Genomic DNA, 11,319 nt, shown 5'->3' with positions numbered 1-11,319 from the left:
GCTCTGTCCATCACTCCCACCCCCCACCCCACAGAGTCCCACACAATTCTCTGCCCCCGTGGAAGATCCCCACCAGCCCCTGTGTCCCCGTCACCCCTCTCCAGAGACCCTCCCCTTTGTGCCTCCAGAAACAGCTCCCCGCCCCCCGCCTCCCCTGCTCCCTACAATCTTCCCCTTTGCCTTCCCCCTCCCACCCCCAGCTCATTGGCCAGGAGGCTCCCAGACTGTCGGCCACCAAGGCCAATGGGAGCTGCACCTGGGGCAGGGGACTTGCTGGCAGCCGCAGACCTGCCCGGCCGTGCCTCCACAGCACGGGGAGGGGGAGCCCCAGGTGAGGAAACCCCGGTCGTCATCATCACAGGCCCAGCGATGCTCTGGGGATTTCATTCCACTGAGGCAAGTAATTTAATCTCCTCTTCCTTTCCAGACACTTTGTGGCTTTTCCCGTAAGAAAACTTACAATGTCTTTGCAAAGAAGTCCAGTGATCGTTTTTCACTTGAGAAGTATATTTTCTGGTTATTCATACGCTCATTTATTTTGTTAACTCAGTTTCCTCGGGAATTTTAAAAGTCACTTGAATTGTACCTGGTTTTTTCCATTGGTCCAAAAACACATGGAGGATGTGCAGATTTTTATTTCTGTGGGCCAAACCATGTAGCAATGTAAATGTCAGAGCTAGAAAAGCTCTGCAAGGGGATGGGTCCCTCAGGAAATTGTCCTCAAGTCATTCATTCTTCTGGGCCTTCCATTCTATTGTTCCCTCTTCCAGTGATAGAGATCAGTGTCTCCACCCACAGCGGAAATGCAGAAGACTGGGCCAACCCTGCAGCCACTCTGCCTCTACCCCTGTTCTCTGTCTGCTCCCTCTATCAGCCCCTTTGGTCTCCCTGGGATTCCCCCTACCATTACTCCCTCAAACTTCGGCTTGAATAAAGACTGGGAGTGGATGTGTCATTACACAAAGTCAAACTATTTCCCCTTGTTTATTTCCCCCCTACTGTTCTTCTCAACTGCTGGAAATGGCCCACCTTGATTATCACTACAAAAGGTCCCCCCCGCTCCCCCCTCCCCGGCTCTCTCTTGCTGGTAATAGCTCACCTTTCCTGATCACTCTTGTTACAGTCTGTATGGTAACACCCATTGTTTCATGTTCTCTGTGTATATAAAATCTCCCCACTGTATTTTCCACTGTATGCATCCGATGAAGTGAGCTGTAGCTCACGAAAGCTTATGCTCAAATAAATTGGTTAGTCTCTAAGGTGCCACAAGTCCTCCTTTTCTTTTTGCGGATACAGATTAACACGGCTGCTACTCTGAAACCTGTCCCTCTGGGTCTTCTTTCTCTGGAGCTTCTCACGAAGTAAAGTTGTCATTACAGGTTCTTATCCCTGTAATGTATTTAATTTTGATGTATTTATTAAGTGTTAATGAATGCACTGTGGGAGTCCCCCTTCAGCCCTCTGTATAAATTGATCCTCTTCTTTCCATATGTTTTGCCCGTAGGGTTTTCTGCAGCCCTAGGGCAGCCAGCAATAACACCTGCTCCTTTGCAATGGGGTGAAGGAAGGGGACCATGAGATCCCTATTTATGTGATTTGCAAGAAGTGTTATCATGACTCAGGGTACCAGATGCCTTTAAATGATATAAGTGCCTTGTAAAATCCCAAAGCAAGCTCATTTTCATTTCTCATATAATAATCTCATATACAGGATACACACATTTTTCATTAATTCTATGAGTTGATTTTATTATTATTATTACTAGTATTAATTATTATTAACTAGGTTACTGTTTTTTTTCAGTGTGGAAAATTGTGTGCTCAATGTTCGCCTTAAAAAAAAAAAAATCCCCTGGGTGCACACAGTAATGAAATGTAATGCGCACGCCTATGGTACATGGCGTGGGATAAACAGAGACCTCTCAGGCCACTCGCCCATTGCGGCAGCAGGAGGGGATATGGGGACAGACGGAGGAGGCCTGTGGCAGTCTGGGAAGCCGCCATCGGGGACACGGAGAGGGAATTCAGCTGTGGCGGGGAAGCCGTGCTGTGGAGAGATGCTGCTGCGGATGCAGCTAGTTACCCGGATCCCGTTCTGCAGCAGTTTAACAACGTGGTTACTAGATGTTGCAGCTCAGCGGAGTGAAGTGCTGCTCTTTAGCTGGTCTCCGCGCGGCTTGAGATTTGCAGCCATCGTTCAAACACCTTTCCCCTGCTGCTGTTTTAGGCCTTGTCTACACTTGCGAGTTACAGTGCAATAAAGGAGCCCTGGGCGTGCTAGCTCACTACCCGTCCACACTGGCAAGGCACGTAGAGCGCTCTGCTCCAGGTGACCAACCATCAGACCCGCCCTTTAAATTCTCTGGGAATTTTGAAAATCCCCTTCCTGTTTGCTCTGCCAGGCGTGGAGTGCTCTCAGCGAATCTTTCCAGGGGACCCTGCCTCCACGCGCCAGGCAAGCCCCAGTATGGAGCAATGGTGAGGTGTTGGACCTCATCAGTGTTTTCGGGGAGGAAGCTGTCCAGTCCCAGCTGCGCTCCAGCCGTAGGAATTACGATACCTTCTGGCAGATATCAAGGGCCATGATGGAAAGGGGCCATGACCGGGACGCACTGCAGTGCAGGGTTAAAGTGAAGGTGCTGCGGAATGCCTACTGCAAAGCCCACGAGGCAAAGAGCTGCCCCCACGACCTGCCGTTTGTACAAAGAGCTGGACGCGATACTTGGGGATGACCCCACCTCCACTCCCAGGACCACCGTGGGCACTTCAGAGCCAAGTTCAATCAGGCAGGAGGAGGAGGAGGAAAGTGGGAGCGAGGGTGCTGAGGAGGAGGGAGACACCCCAGAATCCCGAGATGCATGCAGCCAGGAGCTGTTCTCAAGCCAGGAGGAAGGTAGCCAGTCACGGCGGCCAGTGCTTGGGGAAGGACAAACACCAGAGGAGGTTCGCGGTAAGCGGCTTTTATTTTGGGAAGGAAGTTATTTGGTGCGGGCTCTTGGGGTGAGGAGGATTACGGCTGCATGCATGCTATTGTGTAGACTGTGCTTGCCCTTAAGTACGGGGGAATCAATGCTCTGTCTGGTGTGAACAATGCTGCCTCTGTTAAGTGTTGCATTTTGCCTTTACTGATGCAACCTTGAGATCTCAGCCGTCCATGTTATCACTGGCCGAAAGACTCCAAAGAACCAGAAAGAGGCCACGTAGAAGCAAAGAAGACATGTTGCAAGAAGTAATGCAGCATTCAAGAAATGGGAATCAAAAAGTGTAGGAGTGGCGGGAGAGTGAAAGAAGGATCCTCCAGCAGAACGAGGAGCGCTGGCACAAAAGCGCGGTGCTCCGGCAGCAAAGCACGGATCGGCTGAGAAGCACAATGGAGCACCAAGCAGACTCTATCCAGGCACTCGTAGCCATGAAGGTGGAGCACTACTGTGCCCGCCCCCGCCCCCTGCGGCCCTTGTCCCAAAACTCTTTCCCTTGTGCCCCCATGTCACCTCCAACCCACTTTCCCCAACATCCGGGTTCTTACAGCCACCAGCTGCCTCCAATACCTTTAGCCTCACCACCCAGCCCTGAAAACTACGACCCCCGACCCTCTGCACTCAACCCCCATCACCATGCAGTATAGCCAGCCAGAAATGCAGCACTCATTGCACAGCCCTCCAGACAGGACATACGCAAATCTGTGATTGTACCGTTCCCCACCCTACCCCCTTGCCCTTTCTGTTTCCCAAGCAGTTGTGTTTATTTTCAATAAATGAATTTTCTTTTCAATAAATGGATTTTTTGGCTTTGAAAACATTCTTTACTATTCCATAAAGTAAAAGATACCTTAGCCCAGGAAATCAACAGGCACTGCAAGTCAGTGTAGCAAACACAGATTCCTCCTAATATTGGAACCACTGCACTTCATTCCCGTACAGGGCACCGAACTTATGGCTTTCAGCCTCAGATTGCTCCCTCAAGGCATCCCTAATCCTTTCAGCCTTGCGCTGGGCCCCTCGAATAGCCCTGCTCTCTGGCTGTGCAAATTCAGCCTCCAGGTTTTGAACCTCCGAGTTCCATGCCTGAGTGAATCTTTCACCCTTCCCTTCACCAATGTTATGGAGGGTACAGAATGCGGATATAACCACAGGGATGCTGTCATCGGCCAGGTCCAGCTTCCCATACAGAGAGTGCCAGCGGCCCTTTAAATGGCCAAAAGCACACTCCACAGTCATTCTGCACCGACTCAGCCTGTTGTTGAAGCTCTCCTTGTTGCTGTCAAGGCTCCCTGTGTAGGGTTTCATGAGCCACGGCATTAAAGGGTAAGCGGGTCTCCATGGATCACAATGGGCATTTCGACTTCCCCTACGGTGATCTTCTGGTCTGGGAAAAAAGTCCCGGCTTGCAGCTTCCTGAACAGGCCTGTGTTCCGAAAGATGCGTGCATCATGCACCTTTCCGAGCTAGCCTGCGTTAATGTCAATGAAATGCTGACGGTGATCCACAAGTGCCAGGAGAACCACAGAGAAATACCCCTTCTGATTAATGTACTTGGAGGCTAGGTGGGCTGGTGCCAGAATTGGAGTATGTGTCCCATCTGTCGCCCCTCCACAGTTAGGGAAACCCATTTGTGCAAAGCCAACCACAATCTCATGCACGTTACCCAGAGTCACGGTTCTTCTGAGCAGGATGTGATCAATGGCCCTGCAAACTTGCATCAACATGATTCCAGCGGTCGACTTTCCCACTCCAAACGGGTTAGCGACTGATCGGTAGCTGTCTGGAGTTGCCAGCTTCCAGATTGCAACAGCCACCCGCTTCTCCACCGTCAGGGCAGTGCTCAGTTTCGTGTCTTTGCGCCGCAAGGTGGGGACGAGCTCCTCACACAGTCCCATGAAATTGGCTTTTCTCATCCAAAAGTTCTGCAGCCACTCCTCGTCATCCCAGACTTGCATGACGATGTGATTCCCACCACTCAGTGCTTCTTTCCCGAGCCCAAAAGCGGCGTTCCACGGTGCTGAGCACGTCCGTGAATGTCACAAGCAATCTCGTGTCGTATGCGTTACTCGAGTCAAGACTCCTCACTGTCCGTTTGGATCTTAAGGAGTAACTCAACTGCCAAACGTGACGTGCCGGTGAGACTCGTCAGCATATTCCTCAGCAGTTCGGGCTCCGTTCCCGCAGACCGAAAGGGAAGGCACAGTGCGCAGTACAAAAACATTGAAAGATGGCGCCAAATGTGGACGGAAGCACTGGGATTGCTGGGATGCGAACTGATGCATCACGGGGCGTTGGGACAGGACCCAGAATGCCCCCCCGCCCCCTTCCCACAAGCCACAGCGCCAGAATGGGAAGAGGTGCTCTGTGGGATAGCTGCCCATAATGCACCGCTCCCAATGCCGCTGCAAGTGCCCCAAACGTGGCCGTGCCAGTGCGCTGGCAGCTGTCAGTGTGGGCAGACTGCAGCGCTTTCCCTCCTGCGCTCTCCAAAGGCTGGTTTAACTCAGAGCGCTCTACATCTGCAAGTGTAGCCAAGCCCTTAGGTTGGCTACCTTTTAGGACTAGGGGTCCTATAGAGGCAGCCAGCCAGTCAGGCAGCGGCACAGACAGCTGCAGCGGCACAGGAGCCAGCAAACAGAGCTGTAAACAGGGGAGTTTGAAAGGGGAGTTTGTCTTGTGGTGCTTGTTTGGGGTATGTTTTTTTGTTTGTTTTTTTTGCTGTGGGTGGTGGTGTTTTGGTCTGGTTTGTGTTTCCCAGATGAACAGGATTTAGGTGGGAAGGCAATGACAGATACAGAGGCAGCAGTGGGAGTGAGCCATGTCGTGGAAGACACAATGAGGGTGACTGGATGTGGAAGCTGCGGTATGTACATGATCCTGGAGGGGGGACCTGGTAAGAGTTTTGTCTGCATGAAGTGCCGTCTGATAGAGCTGATGGAGGAAAGGATCCGAGGTTTGGAGATGCAGGTGGAAAGTCTGGTTGAGTTTAGGAAGGGGTTTGAGCAGATTATGGAGCAAAGACATGAGGTATCTGAAGGGAAAAGCTCAGACTTGCAGATGGAAGCAGAACTGAGGAATTCTGAGGGGAGACTGCTGGGTGAGGGAAGTGGTCAGTGGAAGCATGTGACTAAAAGAACCAGGCAGAGGAAAAGACGGGCTAGTGAAGGAGAAATAGAGCTCAAGAATAGGTTTGCAGAGTTGGAAAATGAAGAAGGGGCTCAGCAGGTAGTCACTGAAGGTGGAAGGGCAAGGAAGAAGAGAAGAGCGGCTAGTCCTATAGGAAAAGGGGAAGAGTTAATGGAGACTACACCAAATATGGGCCCCAGGAGGATACAGGATGGGTTGAAGAGGATTACAAGGGAGAATAGGAATGGAAAGAACTTGCAGCCAGAGGGAACAGGGGATAGACTGGAGAATAGCACCGTCACCAGGAAAAGGCAGGTCTATGTGATTGGGGACTCTTTACTGAGAAGAATAGATAGGCCTGTAACCAGAGCTGATCCAGAGAATAGGAGGGTGTGCTGTCTTCCAGGTGCTAAGAAACGGGATGTAGACCTGAGGTTGAAAAGGATTCTAAAGGGAGCAGGAAAGAATCCCCTAATTATCCTTCATGTGGGAACAAATGATACGGCTAGATTCTCGCTGGAAAGTATTAAGGGAGACTATGCTAGGCTGGGGAAGGCGCTTAAGGAAATTGAGGCTCAGGTGATCTTTAGTGGGATTCTGCCTGTTCCTAGAGAAGGGCAACAAGGGTGTGACGAGATTATGACTATCAACAGATGGCTTAGGCAGTGGTGCTATAAGGAGGGCTTTGGGATGTATGGCCACTGGGAGGCATTCATGGACAGAGGACAGTTCTCTCGGGATGGACTTCATCTGAGTAGGGAAGGAAATAGACTGCTAGGATGGAGGCTGGCACAACTGATTAAGAGAGCTTTAAACTAGGAATTTGGGGGAGATGGTTGGGAGATGTCCAGGTAATCTCCACACCGGATTTTAGCATGGAGAGGGAAGAAAACGAAGTAAGAAAGGATACAGCCGTGGGTAGGAGAATGTGTATAAGGAGGAAGGGCAGTGTGGATACCAGTCTAATAGGTCATACTGGCTGTAGAATGACCATGCCTAAAAGGGTACAGAATGTGAGCAAGGCCAAACAGCAAAAATGAAGATGTTTGTACACCAATGCGAGGAGCCTAGGTAACAAAATGGAGGAACTAGAGCTACTGGTGCAGGAAGTGAAACCAGATATTATAGGCATAACAGAAACATGGTGGAATAGTAGTCATGACTGGACTACAGGTATTGAAGGGTATGTGCTGTTTAGGAAAGACCGAAATAAAGGTAAAGGGGGTGGAGTAGCATTGTATATCAATGAGGAGGTAGAATGTAAAGAAATAAGAAGCGATGGAATGGATATGACTGAGTCCATCTGGGCAAAAATTACATTGGGGAAGAAAACTATTAGAGCCTCCCCTGGGATAGTGCTTGGGGTGTGCTATAGACCGCCGGGATCTAATTTGGATATGGATAGAGCCCTCTTTAATGTTTTTAATAAAGTAAATACTAATGGAAACTGTGTGATCGTGGGAGACTTTAACTTCCCAGATATAGACGGGAGGACGAGTGCTAGTAATAATAATAGGGCTCAGATTTTCCTAGATGCGATAGCTGATGGATTCCTTCAGCAAGTAGTTGCTGAACCGACGAGAGGGGATGCCATTTTAGATTTGGTTTTGGTGAGTAGTGAGGACCTCATAGAAGAAAGGGTTGTAGGGGATAATCTTGGCTCAAGTGATCATGAACTAATTCAGTTCAAACTGAACGGAAGGATTAACAAAAATAAATCTGCAACTAGGGTTTTTGATTTCAAAAGGGCTGACTTTCAAAAATTAAGGAAATTAGTTAGGGAAGTGGATTGGACTGAAGAATTTATGGATCTAAAGGTAGAGGAGGCCTGGGATTATTTAAATCAAAGCTGCAGAAGCTATTGGAAGCCTGCATCCCAAGAAAGGGGAAAAAGTCATAGGCAGGAGTTGTAGACCAAACTGGATGAGCAAGCATCTCGGAGAGCTGATTAAGAAAAAGCAGAAAGCATACAGGGAGTGGAAGAAGGGAGGGATCAGCAAGGAAAGCTACCTTATTGAGGTCAGAACATGTAGGGATAAAGTGAGACAGGCTAAAAGTCAAGTAGAATTGGACCTTGCAAAGGGAATTAAAACCAATAGTAAAAGGTTCTATAGCCATATAAATAAGAAGAAAACAAAGAAAGAAGAAGTGGGGCCGCTAAACACTGAGGATGGAGTGGAGGTTAAGGATAATCTAGGCATGGCCCAATATCTAAACAAATACTTTGCCTCAATCTTTAATAAGGCTAAAGAGGATCTTAGGGATAATGGTAGCATGACAAATGGGAATGAGGATATGGAGGTAGACATTACCATATTTGAGGTAGAAGTGAAAGTCAAACAGCTTAATGGGACTAAATCGGGGGGCCCAGATAATCTTCATCCAAGAATATTAAAGGAATTGGCACATGAAATTGCAAGCCCATTAGCAAGAATTTTTAATGAATCTGTAAACTCAGGGGTTGTACCGTATGATTGGAGAATTGCTAACATAGTTCCTATTTTTAAGAAAGGGAAAAAAAGTGATCAGGGTAATTATAGGCCTGTTAGTTTGACATCTGTAGTTTGCAAGGTCTTGGAAAAAATTTTGAAGGAGAAGGTAGTTAAGGACATTGAAGTCAATGGTAAATGGGACAAAATACAACATGGTTTTACAAAAGGTAAATCGTGCCAAACCAACCTGATCTTCTTTGAGAAAGTAACTGATTTTTTAGACAAAGGAAACGCAGTGGATCTAATTTACCTAGATTTCAGTAAGGCGTTTGATACCGTGCCACATGGGGAATTATTAGTTAAATTGGATAAGATGGGGATCAATAGGAAAATTGAAAGGTGGATAAGGAATTGGTTAAAGGGGAGACTACAACGGGTCCTACTGAAAGGTGAACTGTCAGGCTGGAGGGAGGTTACCAGTGGAGTTCCTCAAGGATCGGTTTTGGGACCAATCTTATTTAATCTTTTTATTACTGACCTTGGCACAAAAAGTGGGAGTGTGCTAATAAAGTTTGCGGATGATACAAAGCTGGGAGGTATTGCCAATTTAGAGAAGGACAGGGATACCCTACAGGAGGATCTGGATGACCTTGTAAACTAGAGTAATAGTAATAGGATGAAATTTAATAGTGAGAAGTGTAAGGTCATGCATTTAGGGATTAATAACAAGAATTTTAGTTATAAGCTAGGGACGCATCAATTAGAAGTAACGGAGGAGGAAAAGGACCTTGGAGTATTGGTTGATCATAGGATGACTATGAGCTGCCAATGCGATATGGCTGTGAAAAAAGCTAATGCGGTCTTGGGATGCATCAGGAGAGGTATTTCCAGTAGGGATAAGGAGGTTTTAGTACCGTTATACAAGGCACTGGTGAGACCTCACCTGGAATACTGGGTGCAGTTGTGGTCTCCCATGTGGTCTCCCATGTACAGAGAAAGGCTACTAGGATGATCCGAGGAATGGAAAACTTGTCCTATGAAAGGAGACTCAAGGAGCTTGGCTTGTTTAGCCTAACTAAAAGAAGGTTGAGGGGAGATATGATTGCTCTCTATAAATATATCAGAGGGATAAATACTGGAGAGGGGAGGAATTATTTAAGCTCAGTACCAATGTGGACACAAGAACAAATGGATATAAACTGGCCACCAGGAAATTTAGACTAGAAATTAGACAAAGGTTTCTAACCATCAGAGGAGTGAAGTTTTGGAACGCACAGGACTGGCCTGTGGGAAACCCAGATTCAATCCCCAGCTCTGCCACAGATTCCCTGGGCGACCATGGGCCAGTCACTGCCTCTCTTTGGGCCTCAACTATCCATCTGTAAGGGATAATAATCCTTCCTGTTCGTTAGCTCTTCGGGGCAGGGACTGTCACTCGCTGTCTGTGCAGCGCCCGGCACAACAGGGGCCTCTAGGTGCTAAAGGAACACACACAAACACCGAGCCTGGTTTCCACACAAACAACCCGAATGATGTCGAGGAAGCGAGGGCCTGTACTTCGCAACATGTGACCGACCGTGGTGCGTGCGCTGAATGAACCCAGCCCTGCCAGTCCTCACGGTTTGCTGCACAGCTGTAAGCTCCAAGCTGGCAGCCAGCCCCGGAGAATCGGGCGACTCCGACGTCAGAAACATTCCAATCAAATTGGTCTGACTCACATCTGGTATTTCTGCTGAGCGACGGGCAGTGGCCATGTGGAAGCTCAGTCTCGCTGCTTTACAGCCATGGATCCTAATGCTGCGCCCATGGGAACCTGGGAACCCAGCCCCTGCAGTGATGGTCCTCCCAGCCCCCCATAACTAAGCAGACACCAGACGGTAACAATCACTTTATTCTGGTTAGGCTTTCGCACCCCCTCATGGGCTACCTCTGGGTCCAGTGTTGGTTCGGGTGCACTGCACGGACTCACCCTGGGCCCAGCACAAGGACGGAGGGGTTGGAGGAGGGTGGGCACTGGACCCCACCCCGATGCAATACCTCTCTGGACTTCCCTTCACTTCCCTCTGTGGGAGCAAAATCTTAACGCCCCCCCGCCACCACCCCACCCCTGCCATTGTGCAGAAGACCCAGGTCTTACCCGATGCACAGGGAGACCTGGGGGGCAGCAGGGAATTTCAGGGGCTCCTGCATTCAGAGAGAACTGCCCACCGATGCATGAGGCCCGGAAGAGGGCTCCTTGTCCAGGACATGCTGGGACAGCTGCCCTGGAGGGAACAGGTTCAGCTTCCTCCCAGTGCTGGGCGCTGGGTTGGACCTCGCTAATGAAACTCAATTTGGAGTAGCTGAGGAGGGAGCGAAGGCCCCCTGCAGTGACCCCCCTAGGCTGAATCAGTGCATCCCTCCTGCTCCCATCCCACCCAGCATCAGTGTGCAGCTGGGGAGAGAGCTCCTTCCCCTTCCCTGGCCCCCCTCCCTGCTGCCCTGCACACCCCGGATTGGGAGGCAGTGCCAATCAAACACACCAAATTAACTCCGACCCTGGGGAGCAAAGGAGCAGATGGGGGTAGATGGGGGAGCAGCCTGGGAAATTCAGAAAGAAAGCAAAGAGGGAGCGAGGAGCCGTCCCCGGAGCGAGGGCAGAGAGGGAGGAGAGCCAGGCGCTGGCAACGGGGGACTCGTGTCAACTCTCCACCTGCTGCTGACAGGAGCTGAGACCATGTACCCAACCCACCGCCGGGGGCTCCCACTGCACGGAGCACCAGAGCAGAGCACGGACAGGC

Source organism: Natator depressus, chromosome 14 (assembly GCF_965152275.1).
Source record: "Natator depressus isolate rNatDep1 chromosome 14, rNatDep2.hap1, whole genome shotgun sequence".
Taxonomy (NCBI): domain Eukaryota; kingdom Metazoa; phylum Chordata; order Testudines; family Cheloniidae; genus Natator; species Natator depressus.
The sequence above is the reverse complement of the archived record's forward strand: the minus strand, read 5'-3'. Positions refer to the sequence as shown.